The following is a 12,639-nucleotide window of genomic DNA, read 5'->3' as shown; positions in this document are numbered from 1 at the left end:
GAGGGAAATGGAAAGGGTAGAGTACATGAATTTCCTACTTTGGTCTCTACCCAGATGGCACTGACTTGGAGAACTGTTTTGTTAAATTTTAATTGTGGGCATTTTCATCTCAGAAATGAGCAAATTCCAGAAAATGAAGGTTTGATTTATTGTTTGGCTAATTTTCTAGACTTAAAATGATAGAGAAAAATGTAAATATAGTAGATTAAACTTTAAAGTTTAAACTTAAAAAAGAAGATGATAATGATGAAAAAGAAAATGATGATGAAGATGAAGACAAAGGAGAAGAGAGAGAACAAAAAGAACAAGAATTCCCTAGAGAAGGAATGGAAAGAGCTTATATTTGGAGTCAGAAAATTTAGATTTAAACCCAATCTTTTCTACTTTCTGCCTATGTAGCTTTGGAAAAATTTCTCTCTTTAAATATTACCTTGCCCATTTGCAAAATAAAGGGATTGAACCAGAAGACTGATAAAATTTGCAGATTTGTAAACAAAACAAAACAAAAAGCAAAAACCCCAACAAACAGAAAAAAACCTTTAAAAACCATCAAATTAATAGCTACAATTAAACACAACCATATTAGCTAGGAAAAATCCAAGAGAGATAAATCAGTGGTAAAATAAAATAAGTGCTAGATTTGAAGTCAGAAGACCTGAGTTATATCCCATTTCTGCCTCTCCGTTTTTATATGTCCTTTTAGCTATAAGTTCATGTCCCACCCCTGCCCATAGCTATAAGTCACTTAACTTGCTTATGTTTCAGTTTTCTTATCTGTTAAATGAGGGAGTTGACTAGTTGACCTTTTCCAAATCTATGATCCTAAAATTCAAAACAAAACTAAAACTATTGATGTAATCAAACCAAGAGCTACTTTTAAAAAGACTAATAAAGAAACCATTAGCTACTTTGATTTTTTTAAAGAAAGAAATAAAATTGTCAAAATTAAAAAAAAAAAAGAAAATGGAGAAGTTGAAACAAATGAAGGAGAAATAAAGAAAATTGTTAGAAGCTATTAGTTTCCAAAAAGAAATGGGTTTATTGAAAATCTACAAATTCCTTAAATAAAATGGTTTGTGTAATGTTGAGCTTAAAACCATCTACTTAGATATGAAAATGAGTTGTGAACTTTCTAGGATGAATCTCTTATTGTTATCAATGTAAAATTATAGTCAGTACCTATTTAGGATAAGTGATCCCTGAGAACTAAATTCATCTGAAACTTAGAATTGCTATTTAAGATAAAATTTCTTGGAACTGTAGCTGATCTCATTTGGAGTTTTGAATTAAGGAGGACAACCTTAGCTTCCACTTATGGTGAGGTCCTTCTGACTCAGTTTCCCAGTGGTGTTCTTTTGAATAAGAGCTCACCTGATTATTCCTGAGTCTGGCTATAAGATGGAATTGTTATTTAATGATTGGTTGAAAATAAACAATTACCTAAAGTTACATAAAGGATATTTTATCCTGTCATGTAAGTGTTCTCAGGTTGAGGTCTGACGGATCAGTTTTGATGATACTATATGGCATCTTTATTTGTGAAGGGTTATCTACTACAGTGACTGAGGATGCAAATGATTGGGGTGACACATGGTCCCTATATGGGAGCTGGGGGTACAGAACCCCAATTTATAAACTGAATAGGTCCATTAGACTCCAGACCATGGTCAAAATAATTAAGGCATTGGATTTATTAGCAGACTAAGCCCAGAAGGATTGGAGACTGGTTGAGGAAATGTATCAAGAAGGGTGTGAGGGTCTTCATTAAATAATAATAAATTATTAATATTGTTGATAATAATAAATTAATGAATAAGAAGAGGAACTGAATGAAATAAACTGAGTGAAGGCCTCTCATAAGAATATGACCTCAACCTATATTCTAATTATAACTTGAAACTTTGCACTAACAAATTGTACTATAGCCAAAAGCCACAGGTGCTTGATTATCTTAGATAAACTTACATTCCCCTTCTGTATCCCCTTACTTTTCATTCACATTATTCTTTATTTATGGGGTAGATTTCCACGTTCAAAATGGAAATCCTGATTCCCAGTCAATGGGAAGAAAGGCCAGGAAAGGTATGGAGCTTCCATATTAGGGTCTGTATAATTCTATATTTTGCAGCTTGCACTTTACACTCTTATACAGACACTACTTTTGTTGGGAACTGCCCTTTCTTAGGAGATCATAATAAATCCTTTTTGCTTTTGACCTTAAAAGTCTCTGATTTTAATTTGGGTAAAAGTCACTGTCCCACACACCACAAAAGTTGGTAGGTAGTTGTTTTCTTGGTTGCCTTTTTCAGTATTAATAATAAAAGAAATTAAAATAAAAGGCTTATATAAAAAGATTATTACATCAAGAGATACAACAAATTCAACTTTCTTTTATAATAAAGCATTAAAATGCATAGAAATAACTCAACTTTTCTTTAGTAAAACTGACTCTTAAGTTAAGAGCTAGCATTATTTGTTATGAAGCAATAAAAGAAGTTTAGGAGCAAATAAGGATGTGCATCATCAGGGTTATTGTTTAATGTAGCTCTAGAAATGCTAAATACAGCAATAGGACAGGAAAAAGAAATTGATGAACTTTTACATAGAACATCTCAAAGAACCAACAAAACTCAGTGAGATAGCAGATAGAGAATAAACCCACATAACCATCACATTTCTCTATTTTATTAACACAACTCAAGAAGAAAAGGAAATAAAAAATTCCATTCCAGAGTTAACTACAAAATGTGTAAAATATCAGGGAATTAACTTATAAAGACATACTCACACTTATATGAATCCCACTACAAAACATTACTTATAGAAAAAAAGTGTTATAGTTGGAGTTAGATTTCATCAATATATTTTTTAAAAGATACTACCCAAATTAATTTACATGAATGCATAAATTAACATAATGTATATATTATAATGTAATATATCATACATGTTATAAATTATAGAATTAGTACCATATCAATCAAATTACCAAAGGGTTTCTTTAAAGAACTAAAATTAATAATAAAATTCATCTGAAGAGACTAAAAGTCAATAATCTTTAAGGAAACAATGAAAAAAGTCAAATTGAAGGGACCATAGCATTACCAAAACTCAAATTATATTATATGACAGTAATCATTAAAATCTTTGATATGGTTAAAAAATAGAAAAATTTATCAATAGAATAGACTATGTAAGCAAGACTCAGAAGAACAGAACATAGCAGTCTAATGTTTAACAAACCTGGCCTATCAGAAGTTGAATTAGTATCCACTAGGGTCAGCCTAGGGACTGTGTACATAAGGCTCCCCTAGAAATTTCTGGGGACTCCAGGAATATGGTGACTCAGTGATTAGGTCTCTTGAGGATGATGAACTTAATGGCTTCCTCTGGATATGTGGTGGCTCAAGGACTTGGGAAAATGAAAGTGGGAAAGGATCCATGGGAGTTGGAAAGAGAGACAGCTTCTGGAGATCACACTCTTTTCCTTTTCCTTTTATCCTCCAGGTGTCATCATGTAACTCCAAAACGTCCAATGGAAGTTAAGAGATGAGCTGTCCCTTTCCTCTCACAGGACCAGCACACTATCTAATGCTAACTGCTTTTATGCTAGAGTAGGGAAGTCTCCTGGAAGAGTCTGAACTGTCTCCTTAGATGCATCTTCTGCTTTGTGTTTCTTTCCCTAAATAAGTAACTGAGCATCAGCCTTGAAATGGATATGCCCAGGGTTGAAACAACCTTGTGAGTGGGAGAAGTTTTGAAGTCCTGGGTCCATAGATGACGCTCTTGCTGGAAACAGGGAGTTTCTTTGTTGGCTGTCATCACCATCAACAGAAGGAGACCAAATTCCTGGGCTTAATTGCCAGAAGACATGGACTTTGAGGCAGATAGTGCAGAACCAAAGTGCACAGTGTACTCAGGAATACGATAAAGTGATTTTCTGTTCTGATGAGTTTTACATATCAGCCTCCCAGCAGATTGAAATAATAGTAATTAAGTTGCTAACTCTTATTCTGAGTTGTTTTTTTTTCCCCTATGGAAATAAAAAGCAGATAGACTTTTAAAATTATGAATTATATGATAATATAAAATATAAATTATATGATAATATAATTTATTCGTATTGCACATTAATATTGAACATTTTTACTAGATCAAATTAAAATGTTTTTGTATGAAGTAAATAGCTTTATGTGTCTAAAGTAAGAAAAGAATTGACTGGAAAAAATTCATTTTAACAGAAAGTTTGACTACTAAATGTCTGATAACCAAGATATAGAAATGTCTGATAACCAAGCTATAGATATAATCGAAATAACAAATGCCATTACCTGATAGACAAGTAGACAAAAGATATTAACAGATTTCTTTGCTCCATTTTCCCTTCTATCCCTCCCTCTCACCTTCCTTCCTTCCTTTCTTCCTTCCTTCCTTCCTTCCTCTTTCCCTTCTCCTATTTACCATTATTATCAACCTAATAATAATCAGTGAATAGTTAGTTATACAAAGAACCAAAAAGAGGATTGTATATGAAACCATGAACTGTTACATAGTTTATCTTTTAAATTATTTATAAAACTTAAGAAAGCAATAAATTGACCCATATTATACCCCTTTCTGAATTTTTCATTTTCTTTTGTGTATTTTTTGGGTTTTATTAATACTTTTTTCCTTTCCTTTCCTTTGTTTTGCACCCTTATCACTATGTACTAATTTGTTCTCTATCAATAGATCCCTCACTTGGAACAAATTAAAATAGTTAAGAAAAGAAGTCAACATATTAGCCAAGTTTGAAAATGCATGTCTCTTTCTGCACCTCTCAGAAACTTTCTGCGCATTTTTTTTACTATTCTAGTAACTATGGGGTGATCAGACACAGAATTTTAGACAGAGCTGGCTAGGAATAAGGGTCTGGGCCAGGGCCTGGACATTGAGTTCTCTGGCATAAAATTCCCACAGAGCTCTGTGCCTTCCAAGGTTCTGCCCAGTGTGAGTGAGGAATTGTTTGGGGTGAGGGGAAGGAAAGAAATTTCTCCTTTTTGTAATAGAGGAAGGTGGCACCCTCTGGTGGTTTGTGAGAAGCTCAGCACCTGGAATATGTCATTGGTGATCCAACCCTAAATAAGGATGAAAATGAACTGAAGAATCAGGCTTTGTGGCTTTAAGAGACTCTGAGCCTCAGCTTCCTCATCCGAAAAATGAATTGTATTAGGACTAGGTAATCCTTGAATCTCCTTCCTGATCCAAAATTGATTTCTACAGAAAGAGGCACAGGATTTTAGGTACTGGAAGGAGGAGAAAATATCTGAAGTGATGTTGAGGAAATTTATTTTTTTAAGTAATGAAAAAGGTGGAACCAAGCTAGTCAAGAGTAGATAGCACTTTGAGTTCTTCCTGTTTTCCCTCAGAATCAACACCAGATCAAGGCTCTGAACAGATTTTGGAATAACAGACCCAGGTAAAATGGGGTAAATTACATCAAACAAAGAGGCAAAAAAGACCTATTATTACAGCTGAGGGAAAGAAGGGAAGGGGGTGAGCATTGTTTGAACCTTAATATCATCAAATTTGGCTCAAAGAGGAATGTTATACATATTTAGTTTGATATAGAAACTTATTTCATGCTATAAGGAAGGAGGAGGGGGAAAGGGAAAGAAAAGAGAACAAAAGTAGAAGGGAAAAGGGTTAAGAAAGGGCAAAGGGCTGAAAAAAAGGAGGTCAGATTGAGGGAGGTAATGGTTACTAGCAAAACAATGAGGAGGAGGGAAAGGGGAAAGTAAAGAGAAAAGTATAACTTGGAGGAAATAAGATGGCAGGAAATAAGATACAGAGTTAGTCATTTTAACTGTGAATGTGAATGGAATGAATGCTCCCACAAAATGGAATTGCACTGGATTAAAAGCCAGAAAACTACAATATGTTGTTTACAAGAAACATATATGAAGCAGAGAGATTTAGACAAAGTAAAGGTAAAAGGCTGGAGCAGAATCTATTATGCTTTAGCTGAAGTTTAAAAAAAAGGCAGGGGTAGTGATCTTTATCTCAGATCAAGCAAAAGCAAAAATAGATCTAGTTAAAAGAGATAAGGAAAGAAACTAAAGAGTACATAGATAATGAAGTAATATCAATACTAAACATATATGCACCAAGTGGTACAACATCCATTCCTAGAGGAGATAAGTTGCAAGAAGAAATAGACAGCAAAACTATAGTAGTGGAGGATCTCAACCTCTCTCTGTCAGAACTAGATAAATTGGACCACAAAATAAACAAGAAAGATGTTAAGGAGGTAAATAGAATTTTAGAAAAGTTAGGTATGATAAACCTTTGGATAAAATTGAATGGAGACAAAAAGGAATATACTTTTTTCTTGGCAGTGTATGGAACCCACACAAAAATTGATCATGTAATTAGGGCATAAACCCCACAAAATCAAATGCAGTAAGGCAAAAATAGTAAATGAATCCTTTTCAGATCATAATGCAATAAAAATTATATGTAATAAAAGACTAGGGGAAAATAGACCAAAAATTAAGTGCAAACTAAATAATCTAATCCTAAAGAATGAATGGGTGAAACATCAAACCATAGAAACCACTGATAATTTCATCCAAGAGAATGACAATAATAAGACAACATACCAAAATTTATGCGATACAGCCAAAGCAGTTCTTAGGGCAAATTTTATGTCTCTAGATGCTTACTTAAATAAAATAGAGAAAAAGAAGATCAATTAATCAATTAATTAGACATGCAACTTAAAAATCTAGAAAAAGAACAAATTAAAAATCTCCAATTAAATACCAAATTTGAAATTCTTGTTGTCTAAGGGGTGCAGAATGGAGAGAAGGGAGGGAGAAAAATTTGGAACACAAGGTTTTACAAGGATGAATGTTTACATGTATTTTGAAAATTAAAAACTATTACTAACTTTTTTTTAAAAGTAATAACAAAAGTATCATTTTGAAAAAGGAAAAAGTAACAATGACCTTCTTCAGCAGCAGATAATCCAAAGTATTTCTATTTTACTTTGGTAAATAATAATTTAATAATACTTTTTTTCCCAATGAGACTTGCCTTCCTACATATGCTTTACTAAGGATCATTTTAAAATAAACTCACATGTCTTGAAAATGGGCAGCAATGAGAAATGGGACTGAGATTCAATATCTACCAGAAAAGTCACAAATTCAAAGCAAACTAGATCAAAATCTTTTTTTGGATGGTTTAACCTAGAACATTAGTGATAGAAGAAACATTTCTGTTTATTTAGTTCAATCCCCCTCGTTTTACTGATGAGAAAGTTGACACCAAGGTACCCCAGATGACGTACTCAAAGCCATCCAGTTAACTAGTAGCAATACTGACATGCTTAATGGTGGGGAGCTTGCCCATATGACCTATTGAGGTTAATGATTCAGTGGTTCTGAGCAGGCTGTAAATAAGAAGCCTGTTGTATAAGAAGGTTATTAGGTGAAAACCCAACGTGGGAACCTAACACACTCAGACAGGATGTGGGATGCTATCTGGGGGCCTCTCACCTTACCTAGAAACCTGCAAGTACCTTTGTTTCAACAATCATCCTATCTAGGCTTGTATTCAGTCACTAATGTCTGCTGTGAGCACAGAGCCCAAGACAAACACCTGAGTTAGGACCACAGCCACTTCCAGGTCATTGCTGCTGGGGACCAGGTGGCGAGTCAGATCTCGGGGGGGGGGGGGGGGGGGAGCAAGTAATCCCAGACACACATATAAGCTCTTAACCTTCTCTCTATCTTAAAGCTACACAAAGCTGAGGCTTCTCTGGAAGTATTTTACCCTTACCCACATCTCAGGATACCATATTATTACTCTTTTTCCTCTCCAAGGCTGTCTTGAAAAAAACATTTGTATTCAAATATAGGTAAATGACTTCAGTTATAACCCACTTATAACCCATTCTCTTTAGGGATATCCATCCCCTCCCTCACCCCAGCCTAAGATACCAAAATAAGAAGTAAGGATGTATACCAAAATAAGAAGTAAGAATAAAGAGATTCAACTCCATGTCATGGAACTGTTATCCATGTAATGATGAAATACTAAAATAAGAAATAAGGATGTGTTTGGAGGATGATTCATGTTTGTAGGACTATGATAAGGAGATTCAACTCATATGGAACTGCTATCTATATAATGATGAAATACCAAAATAAGAAATAAGAATGTGTTTGAAGGATGATTCATGTCTGAAGGACTGTGATAAGGAGATTCAACTCCTTATCATAGAAGTGTTATCCATATAATGATGAAATACCAAAATAAGATTGTCTAACATAACAGAAAAGGAAAATGACAAATATGGAATTTAGAAAAAGGGATGTGGAAAAATTGGGACACTAGTGCACTATTGGGGGAGTTTTGGAGAGCCCTTTGGAACTATACCAAAGGGCAATAAAATTGTGCATACCCTTTGACCCAGTAATAACATAACTAAGTCCTGATACTACCAAATTTTGATGACTATTAATTAACATCCCACTACTCATCTCTCAAGATAAAAATGGATGGCCAAATTATTTTAGTAGTAGTGATTGGAGTTTAATGGCATTTAAAATGGTTATAGACTTACCCTTGAGGAAGATTATTTTGACAGTTGAATGAAGTAGGGACTAGAGTGGGCAGAAACTCATGACAAGAAGCCCAGCCAGATGACTCTTGTTCATAGAAGATTTCATGTGTTGGGCTGAAACACTTGTGCTGTGGGGTCAACAAGGAACTAGAAAACAAGCTGTAGCTGGGAGAGAGGAAGTGCAGCTTAAAACATGAAAGTAATTTTTATTTTTTACAATCTTTGCATTAAAGAAGAAACAAATTTCTTTCCTCGATTTCTGTTTAATTTGGGAAAGTAATTTTTTCCATGTTATATGTGCTAGCAAAAGTGCTATGATTTACTGTGGAAAAGTGTGTTTTCCCTCCACATACATGATCAGCTGCTATGATTTTTGGGAAAAAACAAAAAAACTTGAATTGATGATCTGGGGGCCCAGAATACCTGGGTTCTCAGTCTGGCTCTGCGTCCTTTAGTATTTAAATAACTTCTCCTTTTTCTGTCTCAATTTCTCTCTCTTAAAGCAACCGAATCCCTTCCTGTAAATTGTTACCTATCTCTAGGTCATCAGAGACGTCAACTTTCCTGGCAGCAAAGTGATGGCCTATGTGTCTTTAGATATTTTCAGAACCAAAATTTGGGGAGTATAGTTTGACAAAGAATATACTTTTTGCAAAATCTTGTTCAGAGCTAGAAATGTACCACTTCTCACAATGCATACCTTATAGGGTCATTGTGAGGAAAAGATTTTGAAAACTGTGAAGGACTAAAGAAATAGAATCTGTTATCATTAATTATTGTTAGTTATAACAATAAACTAATTTGGCTTTTTGGGTTTAATTCAATAAGTACAAATATGAATAGTATAGTGTTATATTACATATAAAAGACTATATAATAGATGCACAATTATAGAGAGTGGCCCAAAAATCTTAGTAACATGTTAAGCACTTGATACCCTGGATACTTTTAAAATTGAATAAGAATTAAGAAGATGCTAAAACAACTGGAACTTGGTGTAGGAAAATAGACAGAGAAACTCTTCATGGAGAAATTAAGCTCTGAATAGGATTTTGAAGGAGAAGGCAGATTTGTTTGATGTAGAGATGTGAAGAGGGTAATGTATTAGGGAAAACATTAATTTTAGAATCAGAAATACTGGGAATTTTTCTGGGCAAGTGGCAGAATTATGGAATTTAGAGTTCAAAGAGTGTCATCTAGTAGCAGAGTTCTAGTCCGTGTTATTAAAAAAAGAAACAACCTTAAAATATCCCTGACAAGTAGTTCTTTTGAGTGCTATTTGAACTCCTTCAATGAGCCTACCTCTCCAGGCAGCTCATTCACTTTTGAACAGCTCTAATTGTTTTTTTTTTTTTCCTTTTTTTTTTAAATAGCTTTTTCTTTTTTCAAATACATGCAAAAATAGTTTTCAACATGAAGTGATTTGTTCCTTTTTTGAGAAAAACATAACTTTTATTTTATAACACCAACACTCTATTATTTCTGTTTCCTCTCACATTTATAACTTTGTATTTTGTTTTCATCTTCCAATGTTTCTGATGTCAGTTCTTTATATATTTTAATGATGGCTTCCCTTATTTTGCTGCTATTGCTCATATGAAGTCCTCTGCATAATCCATAATCCATTTCACATTTTTTTTTGCCATTTCAAACCTCAATCTGCCACTTTCACTGGAACTGCTAATATATCACACTCTTTGCCTAAGTTACAATATCTCCTCTATTTACCATTTCATATTTTAAAGAGAATGAATGGAGTCTTTAAATTGAGCCTGATTAATGGAATCCCATAAAGATTTTTCTTTTTTTAATAATAAGTTTTCATCTTCAACACACACACATACAATACAACATAGTAAAATCCTGTGCTCCAAATTTTTTTCCTCCCTTCTCCTCCCCCTCCTCCCCTAGACAGCAAGCAATCCAATATGTTGAGCATGTGCAACCCCACATCCATCATGCTGCACAAGAAAAATCAGATCAAAAAGGGGAAAAAAAAGAAAGAAAAAAAGCAAGCAGACAACAGGAAAGAAGGTGAAAATGCTATATTGTGATACACATTAAATCTCCCTCTCTCTCTGGATACAGATGGCTCTCTCCATCATAAGTCTTTTGGAACTGACCTGAATAGTTTCATTGTTAAAAAAAAAAAAAAAGCCACATCCATCAGAATTGATCGTAGTATAATCTTCTTGTTGCTGTGTACAATGATCTCCTGGTTCTGCTCATTTCACTCAGTATCAGTTCATGTCAGTCTCTCCAGGACTCTCTGAAATCCTCCTGCTAATCAATTCTTATAGGACAATAATATTTCATAACATTCATATATCACAATTTATTCAGCCATTCTCCAACTGATAGGTACCCACTCAATTTCCAGTTTCTTGCCACTACAAAGAGGGCTGCCACAAACATTTTTGTGGGTCCCTTTCCCTCCTTTAAGATCTCTTTGGGATATAAGCCCAGTATTAACACTGCTGGATCAAAGGGTATGCACACTTTGATAAACGTTTAAATAGAGTTCCAAATTGCTCTCCAGAATGGTTGGATCATTCCACAATTCCACCAACAATGTATCAGTGTCCCAGTTTTCCCACATCCCTTCCAACATTCATCATTATCTTTTCCTGTCATCTTAGCCAATCTGAGAGGCGAGTAATGGTACCACTTTGAGGTACCACCAGCTCTAATTGTTAAGTAATCTATTCTGAGATCAAGCCTAAAATTGACTCTCTACCACTTCTATCCACTGCTCCTGGTGTTGTCTGCTGGAATCAAATGGAACAAGTGTAATCCTTCCATATGATAGCTCTTCAATGACTTTCTGAGGTTCATTTTCCAAGTCTGAAAAATGTGGATAATAACATTTGCAGTACCTATCTCACTGAAGAAGAGGGTTCTGAAAACCTTACAATGCTGTAGTCATATTGTGATCATTGTTATTGTTAAAGTTGAGGGAGAATGGTCTAAGGAAGGCAGTGAGGGTCCAGTCATTGGATGAATATGTGTAAACCTGTGACAGGGCTTGGGGGCAGGAACAGAAAGCTTGGTCCAGTTCATGAGAAGACAGGAAAGTTAGGGATGGAAGGAGTCAGTGGTTAGAACAAAAGGTTCGGAAGGCAGTGGAAATAACAGCTGTGCTGTTGGGTGCTTTGGCAGGAAATACAACCACTGGGTAAGGCCCAGGGAGCAGAGCACTTCCTTTGGTTTGTATTGCAGGTATAAGTTTCATTTATTTTTATACTAGGGTAAGGTTGTAAACAACCCTCACCCCACCTCTCATTTTCTCAAAGAAAATGTTGCTGGGGCAAAAATCAACCTTTCACTTCCTGATCTCAGTTCCCAGTGATATCTCACATTTATAGATGGCAACAGATTTGTAATCAGTTTCGTTTATAAAAAAAAAAAAGAAAGGAGAGAAGGAAAATTTTCCTAGTCTTCTATAATTTTAATATCTTCCCTCTGAGATTATCTCCAATTTACCCCAGATATGTCTTGTTTATATAAGCATAACCCTTTCCATTGTGCTTCATAGATAATTGTGGTTTTTTTTTACAAAGTGAGGGCTTGTGGCAACTCTGTGTTGAATCAGCTCACATTTCCCACAGCACGTGCTGTTACATTTGGGTCATTCTTATAATAGTTCAAATTATTGATCTATGTATGATCTATGATCTATGATCAGTGATCTACTTTTATTATTGTCATGGAGCACCATAAACTGCACCCATATAAGACAGCGAACTTAATCAATAAATGTTATATGTCTTCTCACTGCTTTATTGGCTGCCCATTCCCTCATCTCTCTCCCTGTCCTTGAGTTCCCCTATCTCTCTCTTGAGACACAATAATATTGAAGAATATTACATGAGCTTAACTGATAAAGCAGTGACAGAGTTTGAGAGCATTGACTCCAATTCTGGAAGAGGTTCTACGGTAGGTAAAATGTTATCAAACAGCATCACATGCTACAGAGAAATCATTTGTGGAATGAAGGGTCAATCAATGTGGCAGACTTCACTGTTTTA

At 34.7% G+C, this 12,639-nt stretch overlaps 1 protein-coding gene across 1 annotated transcript in view; it reads right to left on the bottom strand.

Annotated features, from left to right (window-relative positions):
- CHI3L2 (chitinase 3 like 2) overlaps nt 1-4,028 on the bottom strand; it is a 32,867-nt gene extending 28,839 nt beyond the window's left edge. Inside the window, exon 1 of the mRNA XM_031967271.1 lies at nt 3,244-4,028. The gene's annotated coding sequence lies outside the window, so the exon portion shown is untranslated. The remainder of the gene's footprint in view (nt 1-3,243) is intronic.
- Nucleotides 4,029-12,639: the final 8,611 nt, after the last annotated feature.

The sequence above is a fragment of the Sarcophilus harrisii genome, chromosome 4 (genome assembly GCF_902635505.1).
Source record: "Sarcophilus harrisii chromosome 4, mSarHar1.11, whole genome shotgun sequence".
Lineage (NCBI taxonomy): Eukaryota > Metazoa > Chordata > Mammalia > Dasyuromorphia > Dasyuridae > Sarcophilus > Sarcophilus harrisii.
This window is presented reverse-complemented; position numbering and strand designations above follow the sequence as displayed.